This window comes from Struthio camelus, chromosome 4, assembly GCF_040807025.1.
Source record: "Struthio camelus isolate bStrCam1 chromosome 4, bStrCam1.hap1, whole genome shotgun sequence".
Classification (NCBI taxonomy): domain Eukaryota; kingdom Metazoa; phylum Chordata; class Aves; order Struthioniformes; family Struthionidae; genus Struthio; species Struthio camelus.
In genome coordinates, this window is record NC_090945.1 from 9,180,458 (window position 1) to 9,201,872 (window position 21,415).

Genomic DNA, 21,415 nt, shown 5'->3' on the forward strand with positions numbered 1-21,415 from the left:
TGCAGTCCCGAGGAGCTCCAGTGCCACGAGGAATGCTGTAGAAAACGTGCTCTAACCTATTCCCAGCTGCTTGGGAGTTGGAGGGCAAATATAATTCTGTTCTGCCTGAGAACCAGCTACTGCGTGTCGCCGCAACCCTGAGGGAGGTAGGAAAGGGCTCTGTTAAAAAGAGCTCGAGTGGCTGTTGAAAGTCATTTGTAAAAAGGTTCATTTCTGTACTAGTGGAGTTGAGAATTCAGTGTGTTGTTGTCATGCAAAGTTCACTTTGTGTGTGTGTGCGCACGCACGCGCGCACATTTAACCAAGTGGTATCTTGCTTGCTTGCCCAGGGACTTTGAAACGCTCATTTCACTGGTTGTCTGGGACTTTTTTCTCTCAAGGAAATGAATTGTTACGGAACGTTTCTTTCTCACAGCTTGCAAATATACTCTTATGCACACACGTTGTAGGTTTCAAAGAATATGCATTGACTGAGAGCTCCACGAATGGTCTACTTCTGCTTGCAATCCAGAGATGTCCTCGCCGTCTCTCTGTGTGAATTTTTAGCATTTAGCTAAAATCTAAGTTTAAAATAAGAGAGTGCACCGTCTTACTTATGCCTTGCTTGCTGCATGTTTCTTCTCTCACCAGGTACTTGTGCAGGCAGGTTTTCCTGTTGCTAGTCTTCTCCTCTGCACACGAGAGCTGAAGATTTCAGTTCTCAGTCACACCTTTTAAAATCTGAAATAAGTCCATGTGGGTCAACAGATTTATTCCAGATTTACACACAAGATCTCCAAAAGCTGAGCTGGGGGTTCTGAATCTTTACTGTCCCATTTTGCTGTCTGTCTCCAGTGGTGATATGTGGGGGATCACATAAAGACTCAAGATTAAAAAAAAAAAAAAAAGTTACCATTCCTCTGTATGAATAAATCTGGAGCAAGATGATGTTGCTATGTAAAATGAGCGGCTAGAGCGGTTGCAGCGCGGAAGTGGCCGGGTGGGCGTTGAGCATTCGGAGTGGTGCGGGCTGGCGTGCTGCAAAGCAGCACTGTCTCTCCACAGTGCCGCACTTGACCCATCTGCTGAAGAGCAGAGGGGAATAAAGGCTGCCCTCCCGGCCTCGGGAACGCAGTGCATTAATAGAACATAAGTGCTCATGCAATGGCACTGGATCTGTGGCAGCTGTTTGTTCAATGTTTCATGCTTTTAGCCACATCTGCTCCAAATGAGTGTTAATATTGCAGTGGCATCCACTAAGGATGGGCTCTGTCAGCTCTGCTAAGCATCAGGCTGACCCCAGTGACAACGAAAGAGCAGTTCATCCCACAGTACTATCTCTTTTTCTTTTTTTTCCCCGTTATCTGTCTCGCCTGGCTCCACTCCCTCAGAACCCCCTCCTCAGTGCTCCCTCCCCACCAAAGGGGAAGAAAAGAAAAAGAAATACTAAGACAGTGATTCTCAAGGAGAAAAATTGCATTTATTTCTAGCACCCTGTCCAGCAATGTCAGATAACAGTTTATTCATCCCCTGGCCCCTGTATGACATTGAAGCATATCAACAGTGACAAAAGTATATTGAATAATTATCTTGAAATTAATACATTATCCCAAACTTAAATAAATGTCATCTGATCAATATATCTTGGAATGGAAAGGGAAGAGAATGTGAAGGGCATCGCTTCATTATTCATTAATTTTAGAGTAATGTAGGCAGATGAAATGGTTATTTCAGAGCACTGCTATTATACTCACTGGCATTTTAAATAACTCCCAAGATTTAACAGTATATATTCCCTTGTCGAAGCAGCTTATACATGTTAACACTGTGGGTTCCAGATTTCTGTGCTTCACAATGCTGCGAGAGACCAGAAATATTATTCTGATCCCATTTATTCCCTTTTGCCTTTTTGTTTCTTCCTTAGCTGAAAAGATCCAGTACCACCCTTGCTGGTACATCATGCGCTGGTATCAGTCCAGCTAAAACAGCTGTGCATGAATGTTGAATTCCTGAGAATGGGAGGTGACCCCATTTTATCCATATGTATGGTTCTGGCTGAAAACCAAGCCGTTGGCTGCCGTTTTCTCTGCTAGGAGAAAATGGAAGCTGTCTTCTGCCTCCTGAAATCAGTAACAGTTGCTTGGATTTTGTGGCCAGCTTTTCCAAGAAACAGTGCAAAGGCAAGGTGAGGGCCTCCCACTTTCCCTCACCTTGTACCATGGATGAGTTGTTAGTATACAAACACTGTCAGAAAATGTAAAGTGGCTCTTCCATTTTCTCCTTTCCTTGGTCATTTCAAAGCTAAAGGGGTTCGCAGAAGCAAGTCCAAAGTACACATCTGTAGGATTATGTTTAGCTGGCAATTAAAAACAAAGACCAAGAAGCCACCTTATTAGCTGGTGTAAAACAGCTCTGCAGAGCCCAGTTTGTTAACTGAGGAACACCCTAGCTGAGAATCTGGCCAGGTGAGCCTGACTGACTGGGCAAGCGAGTGCCCAGCATGGCCAATACATGCTTTCAGTGCAGGATTTCCGTTGCACAGCCTTACTTAGGTCAGAGGAGAGGATGTGGCAGCTGCCCACGTGTGTGCCTCAGTCACAGGACTGCATGTCAGCGTTACAAGTCCCTGCAGCCTTGAATGGTGAGCTGGCCCTAACCCCCCCCCTCCCCCCGACCTCGAGAGCTTGGCTTAAAAGAGTCACATGACCCAAGCAGGAAGAGTATTTACTTCTCCTGGGTTTTCCAGCTGTTCTCTGTTAACCGTGAAAGCTAGTAACATCTTTGAAAAGCCTACCCAAACTGATTGAATTTGGTCCTCTTGTACATCATGCCTACAAAATATTTTTCTATAGGTCCCTTCACCTGCGGCACAGGATGAGCCCTTGCCAGGGATCACTCAGGGCAGCAGTATTAAGGAATCTTTTAGGAGGACCCATGGTTGCAGAAGGTGGATGGTACCCAGTGTCAGGGGGCTGTTGCGAGGAAAAGAAAGTGTCTTGAAGGACTAGTTTCAGTTCCTGCTTGTGGCATGGGGTCCTAGGAGAGGCTGTCTGACCACCTCTCGTCAGGCAGTTGTCAGCACATCCTGGGTTGTTGCCTGGACGTGCTCTGCAGGAATGCTGATTATCTGCATTCAAGCAGAGTTGTGCTTCAAATCTAGGATGTGCTTTAAAAAAATTCAGAACTTTTGGCATCCAGAATTGGTTTCTTAAAACTAATGGACCTTTACACTATAATTTCTGTTAGCCTCAAATCCCCCTCTCTAGAGAAACAGGTCTAATGTTACCCCATACCATTGCAGTGGGGTAAATAGGTAACAAGTGCATTTTTGTTTGGGAAGCATGACAGTAAAGAGCATCTTGGAAAGCTCAAAGTCCCAAATCCTGAGAGGCATTTACATACGGGTTCAGTAAATAAAGGAAGAACGAAGTCAGCGAACACAAACGCTGAAACAGCATATTGAACAGTAGCGAGCAGTTCAGTCCTGCAGTCTTGAGTGAGGCAGCAATGTATAGGAAAAAATAAGGATGGGATTATGCAAATATGTTTGCAGAAAACAGATAAATCAAGGTGTTTAACATTTTTTATATTGTTTATTTCCAAAACAGCATCAGTGTGAGGAGCAATCACAAAATATGTTTGTGCACCACACTAGTGGTGTCTAACATTAGAACAAAAGTTCTTCATGGCAAGAGCCATCTTTTTTGTAAATAAATGTTTACTGCATGTAGCAGAGCCTTGACTGAACCCTACATGTTTAAGGAGTAATCACCACCACCAACAGCACAAATACGATACAGCCCAATCAACCAGAAGGTTGACAGGAATTCATGCCTTTTGATCACAAATGTAATCTGCAGCCGCTCTTCGCGCTTTTCCTATATTAATATTACCATAATTTGGCCCAGTTTTGGTTCATGAAAAAATTTTAGGTTGTGAGGAAGCGTCACAGACCAGTAGAAGTGCATCTGCCTTTCCTAATGAGGCTTGCTATAAAATACTCCATACAGTCCTGTCTGACAAGAGAGAGATAGGAAGGGATATAGCTTTATATAGCTCAGTAAAGAGGTAAATTAAAAAGAGGGAAGGTTTCAGAAAGAAGGTTGACATTGACTGCGTTGTATGCGCACAAACCGAATTCCTTCCCTCCTCTTTCCACCCCCTCAAATTTTGCCCTGCCTTATATATGAAGGGCTGCTTGCTATTATTTTTATCAAGGTCATGTTTGAAATAGTGCCTTGGTGAAAAAATAAACGGAAACACAAGCCCATTTTTTAAAGAAAGTGTATGAATTTTTTTTTCTTTATTGCTGAATGAAAATATACCCAAGTGTGGAGATCATTATTTACTTGGTAGGGATCTCACAAAAGACTGTCCTCACTTGGTTGAATGGGAGCTTCATGGACTTAGTGGGACTCCTGATTTGGTGGTAGCACCTTGCTCGCTATGTAACGGCCTCCCCTCCTGAATTCTTTTGCATCCAAGATTAACCTTTCCTTGACTTCTGCAGTGTCCCTGGGCTGGCAATCATATCCTTGTCTGTTTAAGCAGTATACGTTACTTCTCAGGATGTGCCAACTTGCATTTCAGATCTCTTTACCTTTTGGCCTCCACAACTTCCTGTGTAAAGGTTGTCTTTCTGGATGTTTTGAGCCTTCTGTCCAATTGTTCCAGTTAATACTGCTGAGTTCCTTTAGTTGGAGAAATAGCAAGTAATCATCCCTTATGCTCCTCCCCCAAGTCCTCAGTGGCTTTGTTCATCTCTGTCACATTCTCCCACACTCTTATTTCAGGAGTAAGCTTGCGGGTGGTCCCAAGTAAAATCCTCTTTGCCTGAAGTAGGTTATTAAAAGCATCCCCGTAGGAGGCAAGTACATAGGCCTTATCCAGTGTCAGTGGGCTGTTGGTACCGAACACCTTTAAGTTCTTTTGGAGTCCTAGCCAGAAGCACCTTTCAAGCTCATGGGACATGGGTGAAGAGGTGGGGATTTCCAGATTTTGCCATTTTGTGAGCTCCCTGGGTTCACTGCAAAGAGTTTGTGGTGGGTTAGGTTCCTCTTCATGTCCATTACCTGGCTGAATTTCCTTGCTTAGATGATGAGGCCAGCCAAATTCTTGATCAGTATGATTTCGCATAGCTCCTGCTCTTGCCCGATGAGTGCAACTCTGATCTTTTAAACAGAGAGGGAAATGTTAAGGGGACCTAAATTTTGTCAATTTTAGTGGATTGGCAGCAGGGTCCAGCATGTTAATACACAGTGCATCGGGGCTGGCTTCTACAAATGCATTACCATGCAAGGCTGAGGTTCTTCTCTAGGTTTGGGATTTACAAATTCTGGGGTAAGGTAGATAAAACTGCAGATTTTTGAACCTATATCTGCCTTGAGTTTGGCAGACTGTGGCTGCCTTCTAAACTAGACATGCTGTCATCACAAACCTGTTTTTGAAAGAAGCAAACTTCAAAGCCAACCTCAGAAAACGATTTACTGTTGTTATTGACATCTATAATGTCGTTTCAGCAAGCATAATTTGGTCCCATCGGTTATATGTGGTTACAAGAAGTCTCTTTCCTAACAACTGTTTTCTGAAGTATATCCCATAGGGGTGTTGCACAATTTTCCGTATTTCGGCACTAATGATTCGAGGTCATTCTTCCAGAATATTTTGTGCAACTGACCGTGTTCAGTATGGAACACATAAGGGGAACATGGCTGTGGAGTAGTGGTAGGTGCTACTTCGTGGACTGTTTCGCTGTAGTTGCTATTGCGCTGGGCTGGCTGTTCGTATGCTGGAGAAGTCTGGAAGCTGCTATGTTAATGGAATAAGAGTGTGGGTATAATCTGTAATTTCCTGTGTGGGCACTTAAACTCTGCCACAGAAAAGGAAGTTCTCCTAAAATACATCCGGTTAGGTTCAGTATGATCACTAAATATATGCATGGGTATGATATGACAGTTCACTTTGCTGTGACTGTGCAAACTTTATATATCTATGCTTCTAGCGATTTGTCTACGCATCTCTCACGCCACATTCCTTCCCCCAGGTTCAAGGCTGACTCTGCCTGATACATATCCTTATACTATATCTCAAACATTTACCTCACGCCATAGGAAAAGAAATGCCAGCTTGAGACAACAGTATCAGTTATTCTGGTGCGTTGTTAAGCTTAAGGTACAAAGAAAACCAAATAGGGCAGGTTTAGAATATTTCTCTACAGGCTTTTTAGGCTACATTCCCAAACGGCACACAGGCCTTGTCCACAGGGCTGGATCGAGCAGAACTGGCATATTGGGGCAGCTTCCAAACGCTGTGTTGTGTCGCATCTAGGGCTGTAGTCCAAATGTTTAGTAAAACAGGCGTTGTGAGCGTCTCACTTATCTTGATCTTGCAGCAGAGTTTTAATTAATCACAGAGGCAGTGGGGAGCTACAGCCAGGGCCCACTGAAACCACTCTGGGAGCAATTCCGATGCCCAGACAGAGGTGTTTAGCATCTAGTTCTGTTTGGATGCCTGAGGTACTCTCGGCTATCTGGAAAGCTGCTGAACACCTCTGTTTAAGTACTTGAATGACTCTCTAGGAACTGTTACCTTGACCTCAATGGGCTCTGGCTTATGCTCTTTCCTTGTAATGAGAAGCAGTGCATAAAACACAGGAAGGTGTGAAATATGTCATTAAGGAGGGTTGTTTTTCCAGATGTTGGGATTTTATGCTTCCTTCCCTCCAGATTTCAGCTGCTTCTGTATGTTTTGTGCAGGGCCTAGTGCTTTCAATAGCAAACCGAATATCGGCAGCTGTACACGCTTGCACACTTGGCACTCACCTTGGGAGGTGGGCAAAGCCTGCCCCATGTTGTCTGTGCACCTGCACCCCCACTTGCTCCCGCTCCCGGTTTGCAACCCCAGTTGCATTTACGTTGCACAAAAAGATTTGAAAGCTTCCTCCACCTCTGCAACTGCTTCGCACAAACAAATTGCCTTTTCAGTTGTGCAGCAGGAAAATGAGCATCAGTCCGTTTAATGACACCTAATTAGGCCTACAGACACCAAATGACTTCTGTTGCCCTGTTCAGACAGAGATGCGTGGGTAATGAATTATCCATTGTCTCCAACTCACTCCTGCTAACTAGAGCTGGGAGAAGAACGTACTGTGAGTAATTTACTTGACAAATTTAACCTCTTTTTCTGTGCATAGCCAATATTCCAGGTTTTCTGCACTATTTGTGTTTTTGAAATTACTTGATGAACTTTGTTTGTTCTTCCGCCCTCTGTCTATGGCTGATTTTACACAGTTTTCTAGGCAAATGCGACACTTGATATTGGAAATTCAAGCTCTGTTGCTTAGCTCTGACTTGTTAGGTAAAATCACAGTAACTGGTTTGTTTCCCTCTTGCAGGTCTGTCAGTCCTTGTCTAGGTTGAATCTGTGGCATAATTACAAGAGGAAGAAAAATCTCCACCGTGCAGACAGTTTTACCAACATAACCTTGAATATGCCAAAAAAGCTTTTCCAGGGCAAGGAACTGAATTAAATTACATTGATATAAAATGCCTGAGACCAACACAGCAGCCCTGTGAGGGCTTTCGCAGGCCTTAGCGCGCTACTGAAAATAACGCTGCTCACAGCTGTAGTTACGCCAGTGGGCTTTTCAGAATTAGGATGTTTATGAAGGTACTGAGCTTAGCATGTGCGCGAGCTCGTTGTGTGCCTAACGTGTTACTGGTTTGGGAGCCCGGTCAGGACTAAAAGCTAGAATTCAGCCAGAGACTGGACAGTTGTTTAAGCGTTCTTTGGAGTTCGGTAGGATTGTGCGAATTTTGGGCATTGGTTTTTTAAATTAACGTGTAGATCCTAATCCCTGAAAAACATTTTCAGTGTAAGATTGTCTTATAACTTGATTTGGAAAGAGCTTCATGGATTATTGCATCTATATATGTCCTTATATAGTTAATTCTGATGAACTAGTACCTACCGTCAGATCAGACACCGTTTCTCCCGTTGGGACGCTAACATCCCAGTTTCCCTGCAGCTATCCGCATGTGCCTCTCGGTGACTGAAAAGAGCGCAGTAGCTTCCTTATCAGTTTGGACTGTGCAGTCTAGACCTGTGAGGAGAGCCCGCACTTACACAAACAATTTGACTTCCTTCAAACGCCAAGTGTTCCCACCCGTTTTCTGCCAAGTTAGGATAGGGCAAATGAAGACGTTACATCCCATCCTGTGTACATTTGGCTGAAAGCAGGGTCAAAAGATGCAAACACGTGCCACTTTGTGGCTAGTCCGGTTCCCAGCACTCTGTATAAACTGAAATCAAGGGGCTGAAATGGTCAGAAGAGCATTAAGATGAGTTGAGGATGTTTAGGGTGAATAAACTCAGAGACTTCTGGAGATGCTATTCCAAGTTAAAGCAATAATATAGTCATGAATGTCATTACTAATTCTTGGGCAGGGGAGGAGGGGGTGATGTTAACCATAGCACATCCTGAATGTTGTTTTCAGTATTACAAGTACTGATAAAGAAAAGAGTATGCGATCTTCTTTGCAGAACGTTTCCCATTTTTGAAGCAACTCTAGTTTATTAGTTTGCTCTTATGCAAGGCAAAGGTACCAGAGTGCCTTTCACACATTGTTAAGTGCTGTAGTGCCTGCCCATGGTAATGGGTTGGTACAATTTGATGTTACTTGGGAAATGGAGGAAGCTAAGGAGGGATCAGAACAGCCACAGGCAAAGCCCTAAAGGCACGCAGGACCTTTCGAAAGGGGCCAGCAGTGGGGTGGGCTTTCCCTTTTTTCCCTGACGTGTTCTTTGCTTTGCAAAAGCCAGAGACCGGTGCACTTTGAAGCACGCTGCAAAGCTTACCGTTGGGAATTGCTGCAGTGGGCAGCGGTTGGAGTTTCACCTCTCAGCAACTATATTTTGTCTACTTCTGTTTTATGCAAAGTGTGTAGTGACCTTTTAAACAGGTACCGAGATGCACTTGCCAGCAACTGACTACCACACTCCTCCTTGTCATAGGATTGCTCTGAGCAGGGTTGTAAACAGTAAGGCAAAGTATTATGGAGGAGTATCATCTCCCATCCTTCAACAGAACGAACCCCTTGTCCTTGGACTGGACTCGGTGTGCATTGAATTTTGGAGCAAAAAAGCCTACCCTCTCAGCTCAGAGAGGTGAAATGACCTGCAGGAGGGACTCCTGCATGTACTTTCAACTTCTGGTGCATCAGCCCCCCTGGAATGCAGAGCGACTTTATGTGTTTGGGAATAATTTAAATATGCCTGTGAACTTCAGCAATAATAGTTTACATGATAACTGCAGCCAAATTACGCTTCAGCTTTTCTCCTATTAGTATGTATAGAGTCATTCGTTACCTGGAAGAGGCGGCTGCCCTCTAATACAGAGTACAGTGTAACAGTTTAGTACTGTGTTTGAACAGGTACAGAGATGCCAGTGTTACATGTTTGAACACATACAATCCATATTCTCAGGGAAAAGGCCTAAAGTCATGCTGTGAAGTCAAAAATCTGACTAGTTTACTGGGTTATTTAGCTGAAAAACTTGTTTTTGTGGGATTACGGGGAACTGATCAGAAGAATCCTTCAGTGCAGGAAGGTCGTTCTAATACGGTCCTCGCTAACCGGCTGTCCAAAAGCCCCCCCTTTTCCCATGGGCTTGTTTTCATAGTGCCCTAGAGAAATCACTCCCATTCTGCAGAACTAAGGCAGAGAATAAAGCAGCCCATCGCAGTCCCACACTAGCTTGTGGCCAAGAAGGGAAACTCTGCTTGGAGTTTTTTTATAGCCAGACCATCTCTTTCTTCCTTAAAGCTAAAGAATTTAATGTTCAGAGACCAAGTCAGGCAGCCCATTTTATTGCTTGCTACAAGTACAGAGGCTTATGTATTACCAAAAGAAGAAAATTTATGGCAGAATCTAACTTTTTTTTTTCTCCTGGCTAAGATAAATATTAGATCTACCTGGAAACACTGGCTATGCCTTTATCTAGAAAGAGATTAAAGCTGGGGTGAAAGTTGAGAGAAAACCATGGAGTGTTGTACATGGGTGGTGCGTGCATATTTAGGTCCACATGCGTTAGTACAGGCGTATACGTGTACCTAAGCCAAGGGAATTGCTTGCAATAGAAAAACTGAAAGATGTTCCTGTGTGTAGCACAATAGAAAAATGATTCATTTCTCAGGAGAGCTGAATGAGAGAAAAGAGGAAAACAATTACAATAAAAAAGCAAAGCAAGGCCTGAGGTGCTAATAAACTGTAGCCTTTCTAAAACATGAAGCAGATTTAGCAAGCAACATGGAAAAGAGTGTCTGTGTCACTAAAGCATGCCAGGCACATCAGGATGGGGAGCCATTTGAATACGTTTCAAGACAGGGTATTGAGGAAAAATACAATGAACAGCAAACCAAATTAAAAACAACAACAGGATATGCCCTTTAAATGACTCATCCTGCCTCAGCTGATGCTGAAGTACAGTGTGTGCAGAGACGGTAGACTTTTACTGAGAGGCATATTTTCCTAAAGCACTTTCTGGTCCTAGCCATTGCCTGAAAGCTACAGTCAGTGCTTGGAACATCTGTGTTTATTTTGCATGACAAACTTGTTCGTCGGCTTTGACAAAATGCGTGCTGATTTGGGACTTAGGGTTTGCAGTTCTGCCATAGGGTTGTGCTGAAGCACATGCGGCTGGCCATCGCATTGGTACATAATACATATTACATGATTTCATTCATATTTAATGGCAAGTGTGCTATATTTTTAATCTTTATAGCTTTAATGTGTGTGAGTGGTTTTAATAATTGGTGCTGTAGGATGGTTACTTCCCAGAATTACCCTGCAAAATTGCTATGTTTTCAGCTTTCAGTTGTGCAGGTTGTAAATTATAAAACTTGGGTAGTAATAAACTTGGCACCCTCTCCTTGCTCTTTGGAGATGCCAACCTGTGACAATAATAGAAAGATACACGCTGGCAAAAAATTCCTCCCTGAGGCTTTCATCATCTTGTCTGCACACCCCGTGTGAGAAAATGAGAGACCAGAAGAGTCCAAGAGTCAGACCTGGCGGAGGCTGGCTGCAGTCGCTAGCCGTGCTGTAGAGGCCTTCCAAGAATTCCTGCGCAACGCTAACAATTTGTCTACGATGGCTGTGCATGAAGTAATCGCTGCCACACAGTTCGGCCCCCTTAGCCCTATTACACAGCCCCAGCCTGCGCCTCTTGTGTGTGGTTACAAGGAGTAAAAATCCCTCTGAAATGAGACAGGGACAGTGGTAAGCAGCAGAGGAGTTGGGGGGGGGGGCCCTGAACATCCTCGTTCCACTGCGTTTCCTTCCCTCTCGGGGCACGGACGCTTCTGCTGGACTAGAGGGAAACGAGGCTGATTCATCCAAACGCTTCTGCTGGTGTCCTGAGACCGTGTGTCTCTGTTTTGGTCTTCTGAAACTGCTGTGGAAATGGCCAGCGTGGTTAGCTGGTGCTGAGTTTGTGAACTCAGCAGTTCGTTTTGGGATTTATGTTCTGCAGAGGTAGATCTGAAAACGTGCATGTCTCCTCTCAGCCTGCTGGCTGGCTTCTCTGAGGTCTGGGCTCGGGATGTTGCACAGCACATGACAAATATTTTAAGCAAGCCTGGATCAAAAGGCAAGCTTTTTCTTTTTTTAAAAAAGAAGTAACTTGACAGTGGGTGAAGGCATTCTGCAGGCTTTGTCTTGGTTGTTGTTTGGTTTCTTTGGCAGTTCCAGTTTCTCTCTTTTCTGGGCACCTCCCCAGTAGGGTAATGCCATTCGCTTTGCCTCATCTGCCCCCACTCATGATCAGTGGGAGAAACGGGTCTTCCTTCCCTCCCCCCACTGCTGTCGCTGCCCGATTTCCACTGCCGATTGCAGTGAGCCAGTGCTGTGGGTCAGCTGCTTCCCAAGGCAGCTCTGCCAGCTGATGCCTCGTGCATCACTTGTGAGGTTCTCTGGGATAAAGTGGGAGTGTGACTTTAAGTCATTATCCTGATTATTTTGGATGTTTTTAAGTGACAACACTAATCAGAGGTGACCTAACAAAAAAAAAAAAAAAAGCAAGCCTGTAAAAGAATTGACTCTTCTTGGACTGTGCTTTATATGCCACAGAGTAGATCTGCTTTTAGCTCTCTGTCATCACGCAATGAATTCAAAGGCATGAATTAAAAAAAAAAAAAAAAAGTGACAGCTACTCAGTTTAATGAGGAAAACCTAAAGGTTAACTAAAACACCCCTTTTGCTAGCTGAACGATGCAGTCCCCATGATGCATCTGCAACAAAAGCAAAATCATTTTTCTCCCATTAAGAAAGTGCATGCAGGTTTGGCGTTTGCGGGGACACAATGGAAAATGCTTTTGTTGGGTTTCACGTACAGCTAAATTATGCAGGCTGCTGACTGCCTTAGCAGTCAGGCTTTATTAAAACGTGTAGTAAACTGAGAAAATAGACCGTTGATATTAAGCTTTGCCTGCCAGTGTTAAGATTTGCCCTTCTAAGTCTCCATAGCTTCCTCTGCTGTGCAGTGCAGTAGTTCACAGAAACAGGGAGTACCAAGCCACTGCTTCAAAAGTATATGGCCCTATGTAATCAAAATCAAAAGATTGGGTTAGTCCACCTAGTAAGCCTTTTGGCCTATTAGAAATGGAGTAATTCTGTATTTCGTCACTAGAAAGCCTCAGGGTGTCCACATCAGGAGTCATGTATTAGCACGTGGGGTTGTGTTTTCAGGTGCACAGAAGTAAGTCCCATGAGCACAGCGTGTCTGTCCTTAGAAAGCCCTGATCACCACTGGAGCCCAACAGGAGTATTCCCAGCCAACAGGCCAGGACACGTGAGAGCCAGCACCCACAGTGCCTCTCCCTCTCCTTCCTCTCAACAAACTGCCTTTCTCTCTTATTTTGAGCCGTAGGACTGCAACCTTTCCACTATCCACGGCAGAGGAAAGCGGTGCAAAGGTAGCAGTGCTGCTATATGGTGCTGTTTCCGATTACCAATTTGATCAAGACCCTAAATGCAAGCCCTGCATACTCCGCTGCGTCCTTTCATGTTTGCTGGCGCGTGTCAGATCATGTGGCTCGATCTCTAATAAATGACTGCAGATTCACTGTACGGTTGGTCTGTGCGGATTCAAGTTTTAGTGGCAAATCTCAGGGTAGCAACTCAAGCTCGTCGCTGCGCCATCTGTAAAGGCTTCCATGTTTAAAAGTTTCTGTGCAGATGGGTGTTGTTTATGTACAAAGACCTTGCGCGAAGAAAGTCTTCAGCATCCAGGGAAACACTTTAAGGACGGTAAACAAACACTGAGTGTCCCTGGAGAGGGCAGCAGTAAAATCGCCTTAGGTAACAATAGCTCCTTTGATTGTGCATATTGCCTTCAGCCTCCCGCTTCTGGCAATATTCCACTGTCTCTGAAACTCTTTTTACCCTTGGGCAATATTTAGCTGCTACGGTCCTTTGAGCCCAGTCAATATATGTAAAATATGCTGTTAAGGGTATCTACAAGAGTTTACAGGAATAGCCTTCAGTCAAGTTTTGAGTCTTTGTCTTAGGGAGGTAGGAGACAAGGGCAAGGGAGCGTTTCCACCAGTCATGCATGTTTGCAGGCTGTAATACTTAAAGAGAAGTCCTCAGACATGGGGCAAGCTGATACTCCTTCTCCTGCCACAGAAGTGTGCTTGGCAAAATGCCACAGCTCAAGGTCGCAGTTTCCAGCCCCAGAGACCACAGCCCACCTTCTCGTGCCTCACCATCCATTAAGGCTTCAGCAGTGGGGCTGCCCCGCTTAACGTTGCGCCCAGGCAGAAGGCCTCTAAGATAAGGTGTCGTGACTCGTTCCACTGCCTCATTGCTTCTGCAGAGAGAAGAGACGGGAGCTGAGGGGGACAGCAAATGGAGCTGTGAGGCTTTTTTTGCTGTATTCTTTGAATAGTTTGAATCCATTGGGAGGAGAGCCCTCATGCTTTCTGTCGCCTTCTGCGATTTGATCTGGTTTTGTTGTGGAAAGAAAATGATAGCGCTCATTTTGTGCGGCTAAGCGACACTTTAGTTCTTCCTTTCTTTTGAAACGAGTGTTTTCAGATCCGAAGGCTCAGGTTTTCAGTTCAGCACTCTCCATCCCTACCTTTTCCACATTGCTGCCCCTACTTAGAGGTGCTCAGGAAATAGTGAGCTGCAAATGCAGCTCCAGTTTTGACAAACACTTGTTTGTCAAAAAGGTCCCCACAACATGTCGTTAAAACTGGATTTCATTTGATCAAAGTTACACCAGTTCTTGTTTTAAAAAAAAAAAAGAAAGAAAGAAAAGGACTCTAAGGAACCTTGAATTACTAGGATTGAGTTTCTTTTTAATCTTTCTTTTGCCTGGGTTGAAACTTGACATCATTGCCGGTTGTCCCTGGCATATTTTTAAGCCTTTGGTTCAAACAATTAGGAGTTTTTACCTGTACGAAGACCTGAACAGACAATTCATAACAAATAAATTACGTGATGATTTTAACATGTTTTCCTTCAGCTAGGAAGGCTGAAAACAGATAAGGTTTTTAACAAAAATATACTATCTCTAATTCCTCAGGTAATACTTCATGTGAATAATTTTAAGCCAGATTAATTCTCATGAGCTTTTAGATGCCAGCATTTGCTTTTCATCATCTGCTATGTGTGTGGTGATTGTCAACCTAAATTCCCAAATTCCCATGCTACTACTGCCGTTTCCTGACTGGATCAACATAAGATTTAGAAACAAGAGGAATGTCTTGTTTGAAGTAATTCCTGACATCTCAAGGAGAGGAAATAAATTGCTTTAAGAAGAAAGCCATAATAGGCCTTTATAGCCTCTTGCTTTTCCTGGGCAAAAGTATTCTAACTAGATATGGGCAGCCTAGCTTTAATACCTGGGTTCCTCCTGAGGGAAAGAGGAAAAAATGATAACAAATTTGCTATGAGAAGTTCTCTTGTCCTAATTTTGAATTGCTGTGAAGTAACTGAGTTTCCAAGTAGCTGCGCAGTACTATTTGAAGGATACCTGTCCATTCTCTTTCTCTGTTAAGCCGCCTAAGGATGCAACTAAAACTAATCTTTCAGGGAATCTTTGTTATTAGATAAGGCATTTTAGCAAATGTTTAATTTAGATATCTGTGGGGCGTGGGCATATATTGAAGTGTTTTGTAGAATATAGACCTTAATTAATAGCCTGAATGCCAGGTACCAGATGTAGTATTTCCTGTTATTTATTGGTTGTATTACCGTAGTGCCTGGAGGCCTGCTAAGAATAGGTACTCTGCAAAAACACAGCAATAGATCGGCTCGGTTTTCTAGGGCTTACATTTTGAGAAGACAAGGCATAAAGGATGGAGAGGTGGTGGCGGGAAAAGAAGGAATATTACTGAAAGCATGAAAGGAATTTTAGTTTTCATGCCACCCTCAAGGGCTCAAAATGTATTTTTGTCTCACATCAAGATAAAAAGTTAAAATACAGATACATCTCTCACACGGTGGAAAATTCTTGATCAGGAAATGTTAGAACATTTTAGGTTCAACCTTTCACACTTATTTTGCAGGGATACTACAGTGCCTTGTGTACCGGCTGTCTGCTCTGCAATGGATACTGCAGTCCAGCTGTATCAGCAGTGATGTAGCATGGCCCTTAACCTGCCAGCCAGAGGTGCAGTCGAGGTGCAAAGTAGGAGAGGCAGGCTGCGAGGTAAGAAATACTCACATCTTACTTATCAAGGAACGTTGTGTCAGGTGAAAGGATAATTATTAAAAATGAAGTCAAACCAGAATAAATTGTCTCCAGTAGATGTAAACATTTTGTTTCCCAATGGAATTCTGTGATCTCCACCTTTTCCCATGGCTGGAACACAGGATTTCGTTTTAAGCAGGGTTTGCTTAAGAGGAAATGAAGAGAAGGGAGAGGGGAGCAAAAAAAGAGAGCTGCTTTGTGCTCCACCTCATTATGTGTTCTTGATGTTATATTTGAATTCTAAGACTTTCATTTTACCTTGTTGCTATGACCAGTTACTCAGGGGAGTAATTCATTGTGAATATTTGTCTTAAAATGTGTATTTTTGAAAGAATGTCTCCAATTTATTTTCTGTTAACGTATCTGTGGGCAAAAGGTTTCACTGAGGTGCATGGTCGAGACCGCATAACCTCATAAGGACCTGAACACTGCTTAATAAGCAGGCTTTATTGGGAATATATTCACATGGTGCTCAGATTGGTAGCGTGTATCTGTGCTAATGCAGTGCACGCTGCCCCGCTGTGCCATATATTGTGCAGAGACTTGAGAGAACTGCTTACACTGAATGCTTTGAAGGAGATTTCCTCTCTAATTAATCATCCTATTTGCAATAAACAAGATTAGCATCCTTTTTATTGAAATTTCAAATCCTATCATTGTTCTGTTTGAGGAAAGAAAGTGGTTCACTCGTCCTAGTTTCCGGTGTTCAAGTGTTTGCTTTACAAACAATCTGTTCCGTGTTTGCAAAATAAGTGTATTAACCCTCCCGCTGTGATTTACCTCTGCCGCTGTGATTTACCTCCCTCCCCTGAGATGCGTCACAGTGCTCATTTTATCTGGTACAAAGTGCTTCTGGAAGTGTTTGCTCTTGTGTTGCTGTCGCTCCTGAACTTTGGGGGGTAGTTGGCTCTGGTGCAGGTGCAGGTGTGTGCAGGCACAGGGGAGGAGAGGAAGGGAGGAGAAGCGCAGGAAAACATGTGGCATGAATCAAGAGAAGCACAGAGCCCAGCAACTTTTCAGAGGGAGCAGGGGGACACGGGAAAGGTCCCGTGCTCAGAAACCACCATGTTCGGAGTTTAGAGCAGCCTTTAAGGACAAAGAGCCTGAACGTACGACGCCACTTTGTACGGAGAACAAAAGTCATTTACCGCGGTCCGCGCTCCTGCTGTAGGATGCCCCGCAAGGCATGCATGTATCCAGGTCCTCCAGCAACAAAGCGATTGGTGCCATAATAGCAGGTGAGGAAGAAATCATCTGGTGGTTCTCCTTCTTGCTCTTTGCTTTTGTAAACTCATTTTCTGCTTTTTCCCATGCTTGGGGCTACAAAATGGAACTTAAGTATCAACTGTTGTGTTGAGAAGAAAATCCTGAGCTGACAACAGGAGGAACCCTCAGTAGGCTCTGCTCTTTTTTTTTTTTTTGGGGGGGGGGGTGGAGGGGAGAGTACAGTAGTTTAAAACAGAACTGCTAGGGAGGTATATAGAGAAACATGTGTATACCCATTGAGGCAGATCACTAAAGTTATGCGGTAAGATGCTCACAAAAGCGTAAGGATAAAGGTGCTTTGTCTTTACATTTTAGTGTATTATTTTGGGGTTTTGGTTCTTGTTCTTTCTCCTCATCCGCTTCTGTAGGCTGGACTCCTTACTGACTTTTTCTTACTGTTCGCCATGTTTAATGTGTTCCCTCTCGAAGGTGGAGTAGAGCAATACTGCAGTTTAATATGCCTGTATGAGGATTAGATATCCGTTACTGCCCAGCCTATGTTTGCTCCAAGACAAGCTGCCATTATATAGATTGTACTATAAACCCAGTCAATACTGTGGTGATGCTTTAACCAGGCCTCACATATGTTGCTGTCTGACACCTGCCTTTTAGCAGAGGTTTGCCTCCCTTAGCATACATGGTTTGACAGTGTGCTGTTGTTTATGTTAACTACAGAGCTAAAACCCCACTCCTTCTCTCTTCCTCTTCCTATTTGCTTGCCTTTGAACAGTTTTACAGCGCTTAGAAACTTTTACAGATACAGTAGAAAACAATTATGCATGTGAAAAACAATACTGCATGTGAAAAGCTGTATTTCTGTCAGGAGAGACTGTTCTGTCACGGTACATAGCTTTCAACTGTTACCGTTACTAGTGGTAGGACTTCTTGTTGGTTTTGTAGTGCGTGAATTGTCTAGTAGCAGAAAGCGGAGATTCCAACATCTGCCACACTTTTCTCCGAGTGCTCCGCGTTTGTGGGCAGACAGGTGGATGGAGTTTTTGAAAGGCTTACAAAATGGTCTAACACAGCTCCACTGACTTCAAGTTAGTCGCTGCTGTTTTGCAGCCTCTCGAGCATCCCTGCAGGGAGCTGAGCCACTCTGGGATTTGCCTGCCGTACCTTTTGGGAGATACGTTTCATCTGAATGTTGATGGGCAGGGAGGGAAGCTCTCTGTTTCCAGCTGAATACGGACTGGGAGCACTTAGACATCTGAGAGGAGGCACGTGAAAAAGCAAAGGAAGCCTTATGAGAAACACCACTCCCAAATTGCTGCAATCTTCTGTACCAAGTATGGTTACCAGAGGAATTGCTCAGGAGGAGGCTAGGAGCAGTACTTAGTGCAAAGCCAGGGGCCCATAGCATCTGCTAGGGAGCCCTGGCAGGTCCCCAGAAAAAGGCAGAGGGCATGTTTAGAAGCTAGGTCCTTTGGCACTGGGATGATACCATAAACTTAACACTAGGCAAAGTGCAGACGTACAGCCTGATCACAGGCCATTAAAAAGCATCGGTAGGAAACCAGGGCTGCGCACACCCAAGCAACAGCAGCACTTGTCACTGAGGTTTCAGAGCTGTGACGTGGAGAGCCCAGGAAAGGCACTGCGGTTGGCAGGGCATGCCTGCCAGCCATGGAGGCAGCCACGCAGGGCGGGAGATGCAGCACGTCAACACGCCACTGCCTCTTTGCTTTCCAAAGTGGTGCCCTGCACAATGGGAAAAGCAGGACGGGTGCTATGGGCAGAGTAGACACCACAGCAGGCCGGTTCCCAGACTCAGTTGCCGCAGAAGCTCACCTTCTGCCCATCTGATGGCAAGAACCATTGCACCTCGAGGAACTGGGATTTTCTCTAACGGAGAAGCTTCCCGGCAGCTTCCGAGCCAAGAGGTGCACGCTTCACATGGTACACAGAAGCGCTGCCTCTCTCAGGGAGCCTGGCAGCGTGTCGACTCACCAGATCTGGATGTTTTACTGAGAAAGCTCCCAGAGCAGTGTAGGGTCTCAGCGCTTGGTTGCTACAGGGTGCCTGTACCTTTCTGCTGCCCTTGCTGAGAGAGAGGTGGGTGACAGGAAACACTTGACCAAGAGCTGGCAAGAGACAAGCATACAGCATCTTTGCGATAGCGTAGCTTAGGGCACTCTGTTCCTAGCCAGCAAGCCCTGTTTCAAACAGTCCGGTGTGAAATTGGGAATCAGGCAGTAAAGCGGATTTCTCCGGCCATGCCCAAGGTAACACGCGGTCCGGGTTGGAAGGAGGCTCCAGAGAGCGGTCTGTGTGCGTGTGGCTAGGGCAGCGGCGGCATTTAGGGCATTTTGGTAATCCGGTCTCTTACTAAAGAATCCTAGCAACTACAAAGGTACAGTCTTCCCATGTTTTTAGCCTGACACATACTACGTAAAACACAGGTATCGTTTCTTACTTATTCGTTCCGAGAGCATAAGCATAATTATAGAGGTATATTTATATGGGCTCCCAGTCCCTCATGGGGGTTCCTGGAGGCACTAACTCACGACAGAAACGAGATAGGTAGAGTGAATGTCACATCAAAGAGAGGAGGAGACCACAAGGAGTTATTAGAAGGAGCATTTCTCCCCCGAAACAATCCGAATTAGTTAATATTTAGAGTGGTTTCCAGTGAACAAAAATTCATTAAAACATTATTTTAGCAGAAAGGATCCCACTGGTGATGCAACCACAATTTTGACAGCTCTTTTTCTAATCGCCATTGCTTTATCAAGAAATGTAAAGTTGTATTTTTTTATTGATATTTAAGAATAAATTCTTACAACATCATATCTATAAAAGGTTCATCACAGACCAAATACCACTCTAACCTTTTAAGCTTCTACAGTAAAAACTGTCTTCTTTATTTATATAAGTTTGGGAAAGATACAAATGTAATCATAACCCCCAAGGCAAAATTTTATGGCAGTTTTCAGAACTCCTCTCTATAAAAACTACTCAAACCTACAAACATAAAAGTTTCCAATAAAATTTGTTTTAGATCCTGGTCATAAAACATGAATGTCTTTTCCCTCGCCCTGGTTGTGGCGCTACAGGTGTCCGACCGTTAGAGACGCTTGCTGCAAGCCTGGGCGGCCTCGCCTGCGCCCGCTGCGCGGGCTTCCTCCGGCAGCCAGATGTTGTCTCAGGCTGCGTCGGGCCGCCACAGGTTCGCTTGCTCCTCCTCGGCAAATCGTGCTCGTACCGGCACCGACAGGCCCGCGGCGGGGCTCCCGTGAACAAGTTAGTTGGGCGCGCACGAGAGCAGGCGGGAGAAGGAAAACCGTAGTGCGGTCAACTGGGGGGCCAAGTCAACTTGGCCTTTTAAAGGCACAAATAGGGCATTGCTCGTTATTCTTCTCTTGCTTCAAGTCTTTTCCTTAGCAAGGGGGAGAGACGCCTCTCAGGAGAGATGTGTTCTCTCTTTTCTTTATGTGAAACTAGAAGTATCAGGACGCTGCTTTCTCCCTCTGCTTCACTTAGCTTGTGCTTTAAACCAAACGTCCTGGGCTGCGTTTCTTTGCCAACAGCACTGGCTCTGAGAACGGATGGAAGCTGCCTCCCAGAACTGTAGCGTAGCCTCTCGGAGCGCACGTCCGGCAACTCTTCGGTGACACAGTAACACAGCAACGCCTCGCTGTGGGCAGCTCCTCGTCCGTACCCGGGGGTATAAAATGGACTCAGCTAAACCACCGTGGTGGCAATCGTCTGACTTTCCCCTAAGCCTTTGTCTGAGCTTGCTGGCTGACCCCACATTGTTAATCTCATAATGGTGGGGGGGGGGGGGGGGGGGGACACCTTTATTTATGTAAAGAATCACACTATAAAAGTTGAAGTGAAATGGCTTTTTTTTCCTCGCTGAAGTGTAATATTCTAGACATGACAATCATCTAGAACTCGTGGTTCCTCTTTCTGTTGGATTTATTTCACTATTTAAAACGTTCATGCTTTGCCCTCCCTTGAAAGACTCTTGGTACTTTTGGTTTCACATTGGTCAAATACATACGTGTACAAGTATCTGAAGGGGGAGTGTCAAGAGGATGAGGCCAGCCTCTTCTCCGTGGTGCCCAGCAACAGGACAAGAGGCAATGGGCAGAAACTGAACCACAGGAAGTTCCATCTGAACCTGAGAAAAAACTTCTTCACTGTGAGGGTGACAGAGCATTGGAACAGGTTGCCCAGAGGGGTGGTGGAGTCTCCTTTGCTGGAGATATTCAAAACCCGTCTGGATGTGATCCTGGGCAATATGCTCTAGGTGACCCTGCTTGAGCAGGGAGGTTGGACAAGATGATCTCCAGAGGTCCCTTCCAACCTAAACGATTCTGTGATTCTGTGATTCTGTGATATGCAGATATTAGATGTCTTAAAGAATTCCTGCTGTGTAAGCTTCTTAGTTGCATGCTATCTACAAAA

The 21,415-nt window shown here is 44.7% G+C and overlaps 1 long non-coding RNA gene across 1 annotated transcript in view; it reads left to right on the plus strand.

Annotated features, from left to right (window-relative positions):
* LOC138067117 (uncharacterized) overlaps positions 1-21,415 on the plus strand; it is a 248,822-nt gene that overhangs the window by 163,656 nt on the left and 63,751 nt on the right. The window contains exon 3 of the long non-coding RNA XR_011140783.1: positions 15,552-15,694. This is a non-coding gene — a long non-coding RNA (uncharacterized lncRNA). The remainder of the gene's footprint in view (positions 1-15,551; positions 15,695-21,415) is intronic.